Source organism: Melanerpes formicivorus, unplaced genomic scaffold, assembly GCF_026170545.1.
Source record: "Melanerpes formicivorus ecotype bairdi unplaced genomic scaffold, bMelFor1.0.p_v2 SCAF_3, whole genome shotgun sequence".
NCBI lineage: Eukaryota > Metazoa > Chordata > Aves > Piciformes > Picidae > Melanerpes > Melanerpes formicivorus.
Window position 1 is genome coordinate 24,810,710 of NW_027142355.1, and position 15,705 is coordinate 24,826,414.

Below are 15,705 nucleotides of genomic sequence, written 5' to 3' on the forward strand. Positions count from 1 at the left end.
CAAAGTGTCAAGACCACTATTTGTCAAGCAGCTTCACCATCTAGACTGTTGCCTACTCACAGCTATTCAGAGTAAGATACAATCCCAGAGCCAGGCTCAGACAAGTGGTAAGTGAATCTGATGTCCTTCTCAAGGGCAGCGAGGAAATGATGAGCAGGTCCAGCTGCCTCAGCTGCAGCAGAATTGAACAGATATTTCACTTCATCAACACATTCATTCACTGGTCCCCAAAGAAATCATTCATGAGTTTCTGGCTCACAAGGACATCCCAAAAAATCTGGCAAAGTCTGCAAACTGTTCGGTTCACAGCTCACCTTCTATGTACGACTTCAGGGCTTTTCACACACCACCAGGGCTGTCCTCACCTCTGATCCAGTCTGACTTCCAAACTGCAGCTTCTGCAGCTCCCATCCTCCCTTTTACCCTCTATTTCTAGTATGAATGTGCTGCAGAAAGTCATTTAACACAAAACGATTAAGGTTTTTGGATCTGATAGACAGTAACAGCTAATCCTGTTAGAGATTTGGCTCTTGCTTCTGCCATTATATATTCACAAAAGCTCCTGCTATGTGTTCAATCATAATTTTCTGGATCCCATTTCTGAATTTTTTATTTCAACATACATTACTTTCATTTTCTTTTTTTTTCCCCTTTAACTGCCAACGTCCTGGTCAAAACACGAATCCTTGCTCAATCTCTGCTGTTATAATTGGATGTTAATACAGAGGTGGGATTTATTCAGTCTGATGGACTAAGTTAATTTAAATGTACAAAAAGGCATCTCAAAGTAGCCAATTTCCTTCCCAACGGTCAAAAGATACATTTCCAAAACACTGAACAGTAACTCAGTCAAGCCATGGATTCTGCCAATGCTGCTATGTTTCAAGACTCAGCCAGCCCTGAAAACCTGCAGAAAGATTAAGAGAGGAGCTTATTTGATTTCAAAGCCTTGAATAGAGTGTTCATGATAATACAGCTTATTAAATAGAGCAAGGCAAACAACACCTAAGAGACCACTGGTAGAACCAGATTCTGCACCTTCAGCAGAGTCAGTCAGGTTGTTCGGTCACCTGCATGGCATCCCAGGATGCCAGCTTTAATTTGGCCTGAATTATGGACAAAGGGACCTTGAATTCCTCTGTCATGTTTGAAAACCAGTGCCTCATCCACCTGACCTACAAACTCAGCCAAAAGCAGGAACATAGTATAGAAGAGCTCAGGGGGCTGAAGCATGCCTGAGATATACCGGTAAGAAACAGGACTCTCACACATGTTAATAGCTGGAAAACTGGTGGGAAAGATGCTCCTGAGGAGATGGTGATGAGGACCTGAGTTTGATTCCAGCCTCACAGTTTGGTGTGATAAATAAATAACTTGCTAGCCCCAGTGGAACAGGGAATGTCATTTTTCATCAGACACCTCCAACCCTTCTTCTTCATTGTAGCCCTCTTCCCAGTAAATCCATGCCTACATACTTGGAAAACTGGATGCATTAATTAAGGAGAGTTAATTAGAAGCAGCAGTAGCTGTCAAGGACAAATGACACAATAATTAAACTGGGGGTGAATACCCTGCTGCATGGCAGGGTATATTGCCTATCCAAATCTACTTGTTCACAAAGGGCTTCCTACCTACAGTGGTGTGTGTGTGCTGGTTTTTATCCCCTTTGCTGCTCTGAGCGGTCCTTCACTTCTCTGGTGAAAGATGTCTTTACTCTAGTGTTGCTGGGCAAATTCCCAGCCACAATCACATGCCACTTACACCAACAGAGACAAAGAAATAACAGATTGAAAGATCTGAGGCTTACAATAACCCCAGAAGCCTTTGGAATAAGGCTGAAAGATATCAGTTCCCATCAGATGCTCTCCGAATGAGATTGCAGTTGGTGGTTCTACAGCAGCACAATTTTGCACTTCTTGCAGTGCTTCCCTTGGCAGGACCCTGATTCATAATTGTCCCAGAAAAGTCAAGTTGCAGACTTTGAGAAAGTTTCATTTCTCATCCATCCAATTGGTAAATTACAAAGTCACAGAATCATTAAGGTTGGAAATGATCTGTAAGATCACTGAGTCTAACTGTCAACCCATGCCCACTAAACCGTGTATCAAACTGCCACACATTTTTTAACACCTCCAAGGATAGTGACTCCAAACGCTCCCCTGGGCAGCCTGTTCCAATGCTTGACCACTCTTTCAGTAAAGATAGTTTTCCTAATATCGAATCCCTTGTGTAACTTCAGGCTGTTTCCTTTTGTCATATAATCATCACATAGAATACATAGAATAAAGCAGGTTGGAAGAGACCTTCAAGATCATCGTCATAGAATCACCCTAGAATCATCCAATCACTAGTTACATGGGAAAAGAGACCAACCTCCACCTCACTGCAACATCCTTTTAGGTACCTGCAGCTTTTGAGGAACAGTTCTGGCATGAGAAGTGTGCACAGCAAGGGGTTTACCCTCTTACCAAAGGTCTAAGCTAGAAATGTAGGTACTGCTAAAGGGAAGGGCAGGATTTATCTCTTCTCTGTTTTAGATGTCTGCCAAGGGATGAGATAAATCACACCCTGGATATCACTGTGTCCAATGAATATAAAGGAGTCTCAACAGACAGAGCAGGGGGAGGCATCTACAATATACACATTGAATACTGTGTGAGGAGAATCTCACATCAATGTTATACTTAATTTTCTTTTCTTCCTCTAATCTTGCCACTGCTAACAATGCCCAAACATGCTAAAATCTCCCCTGACCCTAATTGTAGCACCACAATAACCATCCTAATAAAAGATTCTTGAAACACTGAGACAATGGTAGAAGAAATACACTGTGTTGCATAGCTAGAAAACTGTCCCAGGAACTCCAAAGACCTTGTGTGATGACATGGACTGTGCTTGAATAAAAGCCTTCCACCATCTGCTCTGTAAATACAGTCCTTGCGCCTTGTTGCATCCAAATTAATCTCTGCTCTATGTTCTGGTTTGATTTACAAAGGAACAGACACTGAGATAAAGAAGTCCTTTTCTTGAAGGCTTGATGGCTTCCCAGGTTCCCCCTTCACAACTACCCAGTCTATGCCTTGTGCTGTCCCTTCTTCAGTCTACACCATAATGGCTCTTCTCCCAAAAGCGTCAATATTGAAGGGGAAGATAGCAGCACACCATCCTGCTGTGAGTATGGGTGGCAACCTGGAGATTGAAGAGCACGTGTCCAGAGGTTTGAGTGTTCACTAGTTCCCTCCTGGTTTTTCCTTACCAATAATGCCAAACCCTTCCTCAAACACTGAAACCCATGAACATGTTTATATGGTCTGTGTATGAGGCAGGAAATTTGTTAGGAATCCTTGTCCACTGTAGAAATCACAGTTCACCAGCTCAAAAGTATGGGAGAAGTGATTTTACCCAACCACCAGAGACACGAAAATTATTAAGGGAGTGGAACAACTTCCTTATGAGGACAGACTGAGGGAGCTGGGGCTCTTCAGCTTGGAGAAGAGGAGCCTGAGGGGTGACCTCGTTCATGTTTATAAATACGTAAAGGGTGAGTGCTGAGAGGATGGAGCCAGGCTCTGCTTGGTGATCTCAATGACAGGACAAGGGACAAGGGGTGGAAGTTGAGGCATAGGAAGTTCCATGGAAACAGAAGGAAGGATCATTATTCAAGACCTGCCTGGATGAGTTCCTGTGTGACTTGGTATAGGTGATCTTGCTCTGGCAGGGGATTGGCTTAGATGATCCCTCAAGGTCCCTTCCAGCCCCTAACATTCTGTGATCTTCTTACCCACCCTGCAAACTATCTTTGGCCAACTTTGTCTGCCTGTAGTATTCAATCTGTTTTCCTACCTGTCAGGTCTAGCTTTACATCCCTCTCTTCCTTGTTTACCACTAAATCTTTATCCCACAGTCAAGTGTTTCAGTCTGGAAAGTGTAAAACAAATGAGGTTTGGCTAAATGTTTGTGTTCAAAAGCCTTCAAAATAGAGACCCTCACGTCACAATTAGTGCAGGGCCAGCACAGGATTAATGAGAGCTGGTGTCTATGTGGTTACTGAAGCACATCTGCCCAGCAAGGGAAAGATTGTTACTCAGGCTCTATAAAGACTATATATAGATTTAATTGGGAACTGTAATAGAACTTATGTCACTGCAATGAGCTTCCTCAAAGTCCAGCATCACTTGAAGGCTCCTGGTGGAGGCATGCACAGTTAAAAAACACAGGGTGAAGTTGTTTCTAATGGTGATAGCTACTTTCCAGGTCACCTTGTTCCACCATATTTCCAAAAGTTCTCACCCTGAGTTATCAAGTAGCATCTTCCTGCACCCCAAGAGCCCTTTCAGATAGCCTTTTCTGTCTCCTTCTTGATTTAATCTCAGCACTACTACAAATCCCACCTTCATATCCTCATAATTTCCCTGGGTTAAAATGTCGTCATCCCACAGACTAGAGGATCTGCCTCTTCTCTGTCCCCACACACCTCAACTCCATCCTGAATTTCTAGGATATAGAATAGAATAGAATAGACCACACCATGTTGGAAGAGACCTTCAAGATCATCGCGTCCAACCTATTAACCAATCCAACACCACCTAATCAACTAAACCATGGCACCAAGCACCCTATCAAGTCTCCTCCTTAACACCTCCAATGATGGTGACTCCAGCACCTCCCCAGGCAGCCCATTCCAATGGGCAATCACTCTCTCTGTATAGAACTTCTTCCTAACATCCAACCTAAACCTCCCTTGGTGCAGCCTGAGACTGTGTCCTCTTGTTCTGGTACTGGCTGCCTGGGAGGAGAGACCAACATCTGCCTGTCTACAACCTCCCTTAAGGTAGTTGTAGATGACCCACGTGATTCTTGAAGGACTGATCATGTTGATCTAAGGCCCTTGTGGAGGATTATATGGCCCCCCACAAGAACTGCCAAGCTACAGAAATTGTGGCAGACAGTCTGACAAACGTCTTTTTCTTCAGTTATGATCAGACTTAAAATTCCCCATAGCAGCACTCAAAACCAGTTGTACTCCACATATCCCAATTCCTTGTCTTCAGCCATGGCACCAAGGAAATCGTAAGAACAGAGTAAATATACAGATGTCCCCAGTAGCTTCCCAGTCCTTGACTGTTTTCAGTCAGGGGAACTTCTGAGTCTTACATGTCTCTATTCCATAACCCAGACAGACCTTTCTTTCATTTTCCAGTTTGTCCTTGGAATCACATTGAATTTTTGCATCCACAGCACGATTTGGCAGGGAGTTTCACATATCCAGAGCCCACTTCTTGAAGGAATCACCTCTTTTTGTTTGTTCAGGACTAGATTTTTCAACAGCTTAATTTCATGCCCTGTCATTCTTGTATTTGCAGAGGTAGTAAAGAGTCAATTGCTATCCATCCCCTTCTGCTGTACATAATGTCACCAATCTCTGCCATACACACCCATTCACATCTTTTCAGGATGAGGGGTTCCTGCTCCCCATTTACTGCAGGGGGGGTTTGACTAGATGGCCCTTAAACATCCCTTCCAACACAAAACATTCAATGAGTCTATGATTCTGTGATTTTTCAATCATCTCCTACACGGAAATAACTACAAAGTTCTGGTCATCTTGATTCCCTTTCTATTTTGACCATTTATTTACCTGTAGCCAAATGTTGGGCAAAAAGAAAGGCTGCTTGGTGTCCTGCATCCTCTCTTTATAGTCTTTTCCATCTTGTCCCCTCCCTGGGCCCTCAGACACTGATCACATGCAAAAAACTATTAAGCTACTGCTTTGGCAAGTTTGTCACTTCTCAGCTTGAGGCACATGGTTTAGGACAAGAGGAAAAGGCCTCAAGTTGTGCCAGGGGAGATTTAGGTTGGTTATTAGGAAATCAGCATTGGAATAGGCTGCTCAGGGAGATAGTGGACTCACCAACACTGGAAGCATCCAAAACACATGTTGACATGACACAGTTTAGTGGGCATGGTGGTGTTGGGTTGATGGTTGGACTTGATGATCTTAGGGATCTTTTTCAACCTTAATATAGATTCATAGAATTGTTTTGGTTCAAAAAGACTTCTAAGATCATCACAAAATCACAGAATGCATCTAGTTTGAAGGGATCCTCACAGGTCATCTTAGTTTCATAGTTTCATAGTTTCATTCAGGGTTGGAAGGGACCACAAGGATCATCTAGTTCCAACCCCCCTGCCATGGGCAGGGACACCCCACACTAGATCAGGCTGGACAGAGCCTCATCCAGCCTGCTCTTAAACACCCCCAGGGACGGGGCCTCGACCACCTCCCTGGACAACCCATTCCAGGGCTTCACCACTCTCATGGTGAAGAACCTCCTCCTCACATCTAGCCTGAATCTCCCCACCTCCAGCTTCATTCCATTCCCCCTAGTCCTATCACTCCCTGATATCCTGAGAAGTCCTTCCCCAGCCTTCCTGTAGGCCCCCTTCAGATACTGGAAGGCGACAATTAGGTCTCCTCGGAGCCTTCTCTTCTGCAGACTGAACAGCCCCAACTCCTTCAGTCTGTCCTCATAGGAGAGGTGCTCCAGCCCTCTGATCATCCTCGTGGCCCTTCTCTGGACACGTTCCAGCACCTCCACATCCCTCTTGTAATAGGGGCTCCAGAACTGGACACAGTACTCCAGGTGGGGTCTCACCAGGGCTGAGTAGAGGGGGAGGATCACCTCCCTTGACCTGCTAGCCACACTTCTCCTGATGCAGTCCAACTGCCCATGTCCTTCCTGTGTTGAGGACTCCATAGCTGGATGCAGTACTCCAGGTTTGGTCTCACCAGAGCAGAGTGGCAGAATCACCTCTCCTGATCTGCTGGTTATGCTTCTTTTGAAGCATCTAGTTGATGTTTTTATGATTCCATGATCATGCTTATTCTTCAGGATTCCTTCCTTCAGAAAACACATCACCAGGATTAAGCCTGTTTTGTTATGGGCTCGGCAAACAGCAGGTAGCTCATAAAGCAGTGAGCACTTGATAGCTTTTAGCAGTGTGAGCATACACTGGTAGTGAGCTTCACACAGCTCCTTGGAGACCACAAAAAGGGCATTTGTTTTGTTTTAAATACTCTCATACATGTGCCTGCTTTGACTTCTCTCCTCTTATGGCTGACTCTTTTCCTTTTATAAGTTATCCCCCACGTAGTGCCAGCAAATCTCAGCTGACAGGAGTTTCACAGCCTGCCACAGGCAGCATCAACTGGAGTGATAGCATCAGCTGAAGAGTTATGAGGTCACGTCGGTTAATCTGCAAACCAAAAACTTCAGATCTGAGGCAGGGAGAGCCACGATAACCTTTGCTTGCAGTAGCTGATCCTGAGCTGAAGCAAACATAAACTAACTCAACCTTAGAGAACAAAACTGGGACTTCCCAGAGGTTATTACCATATACCTGCCCATCCAGAACCCTCATCACCAATACCGTTACTAAGTGTTTCAGTCAAAGGTTAACCAAGACAAGCACAAACTTCTTTATTTCGAGGGTGATGGAGCACTGGGGTAGACTGCCCAGAGAGGTAGTGGAGTCTCCTTCTCTGGAGAGATTGAAAACCTGCCTGGGCATGATCCTGTGCAACCTGATCCGGGTGAATCTGCTTTAGCAGTAAGGTTGGACAAGATGATCTCCAGAGGCAGCTTCCAACACCTACCATTCTGTGGTTTTGTGAAGATTCAGGGAGAAAACAAGAAGCAGGATCTTCCTGAGCCCTTAAATATATGTCTTAGTTTATTAAAGGAGAGAACAGCAGACAGAACTTACTGCTCAGCTGACATCTGTGAGAGCTCAGTGTGCTCTTGGGTGGTAATTAGAGCTGCCAAAAAGACAACAACCAAGCAGAGACGCAGGCAACTATTTTGGGGCACATCTATTTGCCTTTTGATATCTCTGCTGTTTGTTTCAGAGTGAAAGAAGTTGAGCAGAAGTTCCTAGCAAAGCTCAGCTCTCTCCCTGCAGCACTGTAATTCATGGAGGGCTTGAAAAGCAAAGTTCCTACTGAGCACAATGAGGGTTGCTCCATCCCAACCCCCAGTGCTCATATTTCAGTGGATTAAGTGCATAATCTAGTGCTGCAAGCACTACACATGTTTTCCCAGCTTTCTCAGACATTTATCTTGCCATAAAATGAAAGTTCAAGGACATTTAATTCAAGGATCACTAAAGTGCATAGCATTTAAGGTCAGAAGGGACCGTTATATCATCTGTTCTAATCTCCTGTACATCACAGACCACTAAATTTCTCCTTCTACCCTTACACAGAACCAAATAATCTGGTTTCAGCTGAAGAATATTGCTTAGAAAGACCTCCCATTTTGATGTGCAGATACCAAGGAACGAAGAATCCTCCATTTCACAGGCGGTTTGTTCCAGTGGTCAATCATCACATCATAAAACACTTGTATATGCCTTACTTTCGTATGAATTCATTGGGATTTGGCTTCTAACCACTGATGCTTATCCTATTTTCCTTCTCTAAACTGATGAGCCCTTTAAGCTCACTCATTTCATGCCATGAAGATGTTTAGACATGGAAATTGAGTGAAGCCTCAATCTTCCATCTGATAAATCAACAGATTGAGATTCTTTCAATCATACCTTCTCACACTCTGAAGTAAAATTTGTGGGTCTTCAGTGCTCCTTTTCCTGTCTCTCAGTGCTCTTTTTAGACAGGAGTCTCCAGAGCTGACCACAAAACATGATGACTACTGCTCCTTCAAGGATGCAGGATGGTTTCAGCATGTCTCTGCTGTGGGCCAGACTAGGAAAAATCCTTTGCAAGGATGTAAAGAAATGACCTGCTCATCCATTTCAGTCACTGCTTTCTAAGACATGTCTCCCACCTTCCAGTCTGACATATTTTCCTTCTTGAGAGACTGAGAGGTTTGCATTTGTTGTGTTTGAGGGAGCCAGTTACCCAACCACTCTGTCCTCACCATCATTAATGCTGAGGTAATCATTGCAGAGTGAATATTTTATCCATGAGGTTTAATATCAAATTCCTTCTCATTCAAGAAAATTTTCAGTAGCTTTGGGTCCAGTTATTGATCCATGGAGAATACTGCAAGGAAAACCCTCAGGCTCTTTGAGAGCTGCCAAGCATTAAGGCATTTCAGAGATGTCTTCCTGCTATTTTTAGCTTTTATTTAATGGGAACAGGCTGTGGTGTAGACTCAACTGTTGTACAGAAGGATAAAGACAGAGCATCCACATGATAAAAATTCATTATTTTCTTAAAGAATAAATAATTTATTTCCTTGAAGAATGAGAAATATCTTATTCTTCATCAAAATATGCCACCCAGCTGCCATCTGGCCCAGTTCAGGAGTAAGCATCAGGAGCTCCAGACTTATCCAAAGACTTTACTACTTATCACCAGTCCTTCTAACCATCACAAATCACTAAAACAGGTTTCACTGATGCAACTAAAGAAGAGCAGACTGAGGGGGGATCTTTGCAATACCTAAAGGGCAGGTCTCAAGAAACAGGGCAGACTGTTTTCACTGGTGCCTGGAGATAGGACAAGGGGTAACAGGAGCAAACTGGAACACAGGAACCTCCATCTGAACTGAAGGTACAACAATTTTTTTTACTGTGATGGTGATGGAACGCTGGACCAGACTGCCCAGATGAGGCTGCAGATTCTCCTTCTCTGGAGGCTTTCGAAATCTTCTTGCACAATTGCTCTAGGTGGACTTGATTTAGCAATGGAGTTGGACTAAATGATATCCAGATGTCCCTTCCAATCCCTACCATTCTGTAATTCTCTAATTCACCACAAATCTGTGGGGCTGTTAAGAGATGTAGTTCCTGGGGCTGAGACAACCCTCAAAATTGTGATTGCCCTGTGGCTACAGACACCACAGAAGTGCAGCAGCATTGATACCTCTGGTTTTGATGACATCCCAAATAATGCATGGATCATCCTTTCTTTTGACACTTGGTAATAACTCTGAATTCTGTCCTTTGTATGATTTTCAGAATCATAGAATGGTTTGGGTTGGAAGCGATCTATAAAGGTCTTCTAGTCCAATCTCCCTGGAAGTGAGCAGGGAGTGAGTAAGGGTTGCTCAAAGCCCCATCCAACCTGACCTGGAATGTTTCCAGGGATGAGGCTTCTACCACCTGTCTGGGTAACCTGACCCAGTGTTTCACCACCATCCTGCTTGTGCAGAGTGCACAAGGGTCTTCATTTCCCCAGTTTCTCTTTCTCTTGTGCTACTGTAATTTATTTCACATTTTTCTCCAGCCAAAGAAGAAAGATGAGACTCCAACTGCATCTTTTTTTTTTTTTTTTTTTTAATGGAAAGACACACAGAATTCTTGGAGAAAAACACCTGGCATGAGGATCTGTAGAGAAATAGAACTTTTGTCCGTACAGATAACTGATACAAACCTGATTTATGGTCTTCAACACTCCATGTTCCGTCTTTGGTACTGTACGAAACAATGAGATCTAATTTCAGCCTTTGAACTCACAAAAGCTGCTGCTGAACAGGAGTGCTGCCCAGGGGGGCAAGGACCAGGTCTATCTGGGGTGGTGGTGTTGGACGACTGCAAGATGAACACTGCCAGCTGGCCTGTGCATAAAGAACAGAGACACACGAGACCTCACAAAGCTTTTGCCAGCTCCATCCAGGTGGTTCCCAACCTGGCATCTTGAAAGAGAGAAGGATTAACCTAGCAAGAAATCTTAAAGGAGCCCTCCACCTTGAAGATCAAAGGCATACTGGCTCCATGTCTCTCATTATACCTGCCTCCCTTGTGGGCTTGCTTTACAAAAGACCACAATCTGATTTGGGCTGGGTGATTTGCTCAGGCAAGTTTCACAGTGCACAACACTCCATGTCAAAAGAATAAAGAAAACCAACCACAGAATACCCTTTTGTCTCCAGCCACAAAGAAGAAGGGAGGCTTGTTTGGCACAGAATGCAAGGGGAAAGGCATGAGAGCAAGGATCAGAGAGCCCCTTGCAGAGTCCCATTGAAAAGCAAGCCCTGGGTGCAGCTCAAAGGACTCACTCCTACCCACCTCCAGCAGCTGAGACAGTGAAGCTTCCTCAGTCGCAGGCAGCTACATCATCTCCCTGCAGGACTGGCTCACATGCACACTACCAGCATTGCCAGTGACACTTGTGCCTCCTGACAATACCCGACTGACCCTCATGGAAACTTTTATCCAGGTCTCCATTAGCATCTTAAAAGAAGCCTGTGGCTTCAAGGAATTTGGAGTCTTGGGTGCATCAACAACAGTGTGTACAAGAGTTCAAGGGAGGTTCTCCTCTCCCACTCTCTGTTGTAGTGAGGCCATGTCTGGAGTGTTTGGTCCAGTTCTGCACTCTTCAGTTCAAGAGAGACAGGGAACTAATGTAAAAAGTCCAGTGGAGGCTACAAAGATTATGAGGGGACTGGAGAATCTCTGTGAGGGAAAAAGGCTGAGGGCCCTGGGGCTGGTTAGTCTGGAGAAACACAAACTGAGAGGAGATCTTCACAATGATGATCAATTTCCAAAGGGCAAGGGAAAAGAGGATGGAGCCAGACTCTTTTCAGTGGAGCCCAGTGACAGGACAACATGCAACAGGCACAAACTGGAACCCACAAGGTTCTATCTGAATTTGAGGGAAAATTCTTTTGTGTGAGGGTGACAGAGACCTGGGTCAGGCTGCCCAGAGAGGTTGTGGATTCTCCTTCTCTGAAGAGATTCCAAAACTGCCTGGAAGTCATGCTGGGCAACCTGCTGTGGGTAACCCTGCTTTGGTTAGATGATTCCCAAAGGTCCCTTCCAACCTCTACCCTCCTGTGATTCTGAGATCCTTTCAGAGCTCAGGACATCTGACTTTCTAGAACCAGTAGCAATGTCCTCCTCATCAATCCTTTTTACTCTCCTTTTCTCCAGGCAAAATACAAGTGCACAAATAGGGACAGCATTCTTCATCTGTGGTCCTCAGAGACATTCAGGAAGGGGACAGGGAACAAAAAGCATCAAGAGACTAGATTATTTTTTCCAACCAAATCTTTTCCATGATTCTCTGATTCTGTATGTGGTAGTTTTAGTGTTGGGGGGCAAATTTCAACCTACCACACTGTGATTAGAAGGAAGTGAGGCCACAGCACTGAAGTGGCTGTCTGAAGGGCAAATAAGCCAAATACTACAGCCAGAAACACTCTGACTGGCCAAACTGAAGGAAAGCTGAGGTAGCTGAAATCTCCCCTCCTGAACTGGACCTAGCCCTCTTTCAGCCACCACAGGCTCATAGCACTCATATGATCCTCAGAGCAGACCAGAGGTATTGACCACCTGGCATCATGCTTCTCCTCACTCTTGCAGAATTGTGTATCCAAGCTCCCATGAATGTGCACACGCAATCCTGGCAGCCAGCTAAGCGCATTTGCAAGGCCTGGCAGATTTATACTGTGCAGAAAGGGGCTGTGGGGAATGGGTTTTTTATTTATTGGATTCCATTTCACACCAGTGACCTGTAAAATTGTAACAACAGCTTTTCCCAGTCTCTTACCGATCCGTGATATCTGTCTGTCTGTCTCCTACCTACCCGCACACAGGCAGTGTGGCGGCAATAATGTATGTCCTGCAGGAACAATATCACCTCTGCTTCCCGAGGATTATAGCCTGCCTCTTCCAGAAACAGCAGTCCCTGCCCCTGCTTTATTAACCAAACAGCAGGCATTGAGAAAAACCCTCACCAGCACCATCAGGAGAGTGGTTTTCTCAGCATTTATGGGGAGCAGGAAATTAGGAACATATAATCAAACCAGAGGACAGCTGAGGATCAGTTTCAAATTTCAACCAAATAACAGGTGAGGAGGTGAGCTTCCTTCCAGTTCTCTGGGATTTTACCTGAGGAGAGGTGTACATCTCCTGCTTGAACTTCATGAGTTTTAGTATCACCTCTTCTGGCTCATGTTTTAGGAAAACACAAGAGCTCGTGCCCCTGTTCTTTTATACTCTCCGAAGGACACACAGATTTTATAGGTGTATGTCCCAAGGGGCATGAAGGATAAGTAATATTTTGCACTTATTTTATTTCTTGTTTCAGCCATTGCTCCTGAATCAGCTTCTCCAAAAAATGTTCCTTACATAGAAACAGAGAATCACAGAACCATCTTGATTGGAAAAAACATTTAAGATTATCACGTCCAACCACTAACCCATCACTGCCAGGTCACCACTGAAGTGTGTCCCTCAGCAACACATCTACATGCCTTTTAAATGCAGGGATGATAACTCAATCTCTTTTCCGGGCAGCCTGTTCCAGGGCTTGACAAAACCTTTGGGGAAGAAGTTTTCCTAACATCCAAGTTAAACCTCTCTTAGTGCAACACGACTTTCCTCTTTTCCTGTCACCTGACACCTGGAATTTCTGGAAACCTAGGAGAAGAGACCAACCCCAACCTCACTCCAATCTCCTTTCAGGCACTTACAGAGAGTGAGGTTTCCCTTCAGTCTCCTTTTCTCCAGGCTAAACAGCCCCAGTTTCTTCAGCCACTCCTCACATGACTCATACTCTACATCCTTCACCATCTTTGTTGCCCTTCTTTGGACATCCTATAGCAGCCCAATGTCCCTCTTGTGTCAAGGGGTCGAAAACTACAATTTACCTTCAGGTAGCTGTAGAAAGCAATAATATCTCCTCTGAGCCTCCTTTTCTCCTGACTAGCATGTGAAGTAGTGATGCCCAGCCAAGTAGGAACACAGTTCAATTTCCTCCCTGGTCAGGGACCCATACCTGCACAAGGTATTTCACCTCTTATTCCCTTCATCTAGCCAAAGCATCTCTGAAAGAGACATAAACACCATCCAGGACTATTGATTGCTTATGAAGGGAGCCTATATTGGAGGTGAGATGAATCTGGAGCATGCCTGTTTTCTGCAGGCACAGCAAGGGTTAGAGCATATCTGCAGCTCACAAGGATGTTGTGAAGCTCCAGGACTAGAGGGATTGCCTGGTGCTAATGGTGGATGTTTAGAAAGGCATGTACTGAATCCCTGGAAATGTTTAGCTCAGATGGTTTATTTTCCTACAAGATATGCAGGACTGCTGAGCTGAGGCTCAAAGCAAACATCTCCCTGAGGAGTTCTGTGACCTGAGTTATGCAGATCACATTAGACAATCATGCTGGTCTCTTTTGGCTCTCAATTCTATGAATTTATAAGTAGTTGTCAAATAGTTTTGATGGTAATTGTCAGCCTGTGCTGAAAATAGCTTAGCTAGGCATATAGATCTTAAGAGAAAATTTTATCAATTCTTCTTATTATTATTGCTACTACTACTACTACAGATGGGTTTTGTCTTTCTCAATCAGGATACAGATTTCAGAAGATCCTGACCCAGCAGCCAGACCTATAGTGGGACTGTTCCAGTAGTTGTCATAGTTTCAAGACAAGTATGAATTACTACTTCCAGTTTAGCCAGACAAACAGTGGAGATGAAGTTTACCATCACCCTAAACATGGTTTGGTTTCTGCTGATGTGTGAATGTTTCAGCATTTAGTTTGCTGTGTTACAGTCCTCCTTTCCATGTCTTTTTCCTGAGGTTAACTAACTGAATGATATTTGATTAGACCTGGTAGTAAGACTTCACAAGAGCTCCTGATCCATTCCTACTGATTTGCCCAAAGATATTGGCCTGAAAAGCAGTGATATAAATAAATAAATGAAACAAAGTAGGAATGCAAGAAGAAACACATCAGCAAGGCTTTAAAAGTGGACTGATCTTCCAAAACCACGGGTCTGGGCATCATCAACAGAAGAAGTCTGTACAATCAAAACCGAGGCACATCTGTTGCCTGTTTTGCCCCAAGTGCAGTGTGGTAATAAGAAAGATTCTTCCAGTTATTACACTAATAGGCCTGGAAGGTAATGAGTCAAAGAGTTCCTGTTCTGTTGGTCATTTTAAATGTTATTCCCTATCTTTCCTTCCTTTTTTCTTTTTTTCAATATTGCTTTTGCTTTCAATTATTGCAAATGTTGCCATTTTCTGTTACTAATTCCTCACCTAACAAGAAACCTAAACATTCTTAGACAATCAAATATAACAGGCATAAACCTGAACATAAGAAGTTCTGTCTGAACATAAGGAAAAGCTTCTTTCCTGTGAGGGTACCAGAACCAGGCCACCCACAGAGGTTGTGGAGTCTCCTTCTCTGGAGAGATTCCAAACCTACCTGAACTTGATCCTGGCCAACTTGCTCTGTGTGACCCTCCTTCATCAGAAGGGTTGGACTCAATGATTTCCAGAGGTCCCTTACAATCCCCACAATGCTGAGATTCTGTGATTCTATGACTGTGGAAAAGTGTTCTGTATTTAAACGCCAAATACTAGCATAGAACCATAGAATGATCCTGGGTGTTAAAGACCTTTAAGACCATCAAGTCCAACCATTCTGTAACTATATCAATTCTGTTGCTAAACTATGTCCCTCAGCACTACATCTCTGCATCTTTTAAACATCTCCAGAGACAAGGATTCAACCACCTCCCTAGGGAGCCTGTTACAGTGCCTGAGAACCCTTTCAGTGAAGAAGCTGCTTCTAATATCCAGGCTAAACCTCCCATGGTACTTGAGGCCATTTCTTCTTGTCCTGTTTCTTGTTAACAGGGAGAAGAGATCAACACTGACTTGGCCCCAACCTCCTTTCAGGGATTTACAGACAGTAAGGTCTTCCTTCAGACTTCTTTACTCC

At 44.2% G+C, this 15,705-nt stretch overlaps 1 protein-coding gene across 4 annotated transcripts in view; it reads right to left on the reverse strand.

The window, feature by feature from the left end:
• PLXNA4 (plexin A4) overlaps positions 1 to 15,705 on the reverse strand; it is a 553,704-nt gene that overhangs the window by 193,737 nt on the left and 344,262 nt on the right. The gene's annotated exons all lie outside the window — the stretch shown is intronic.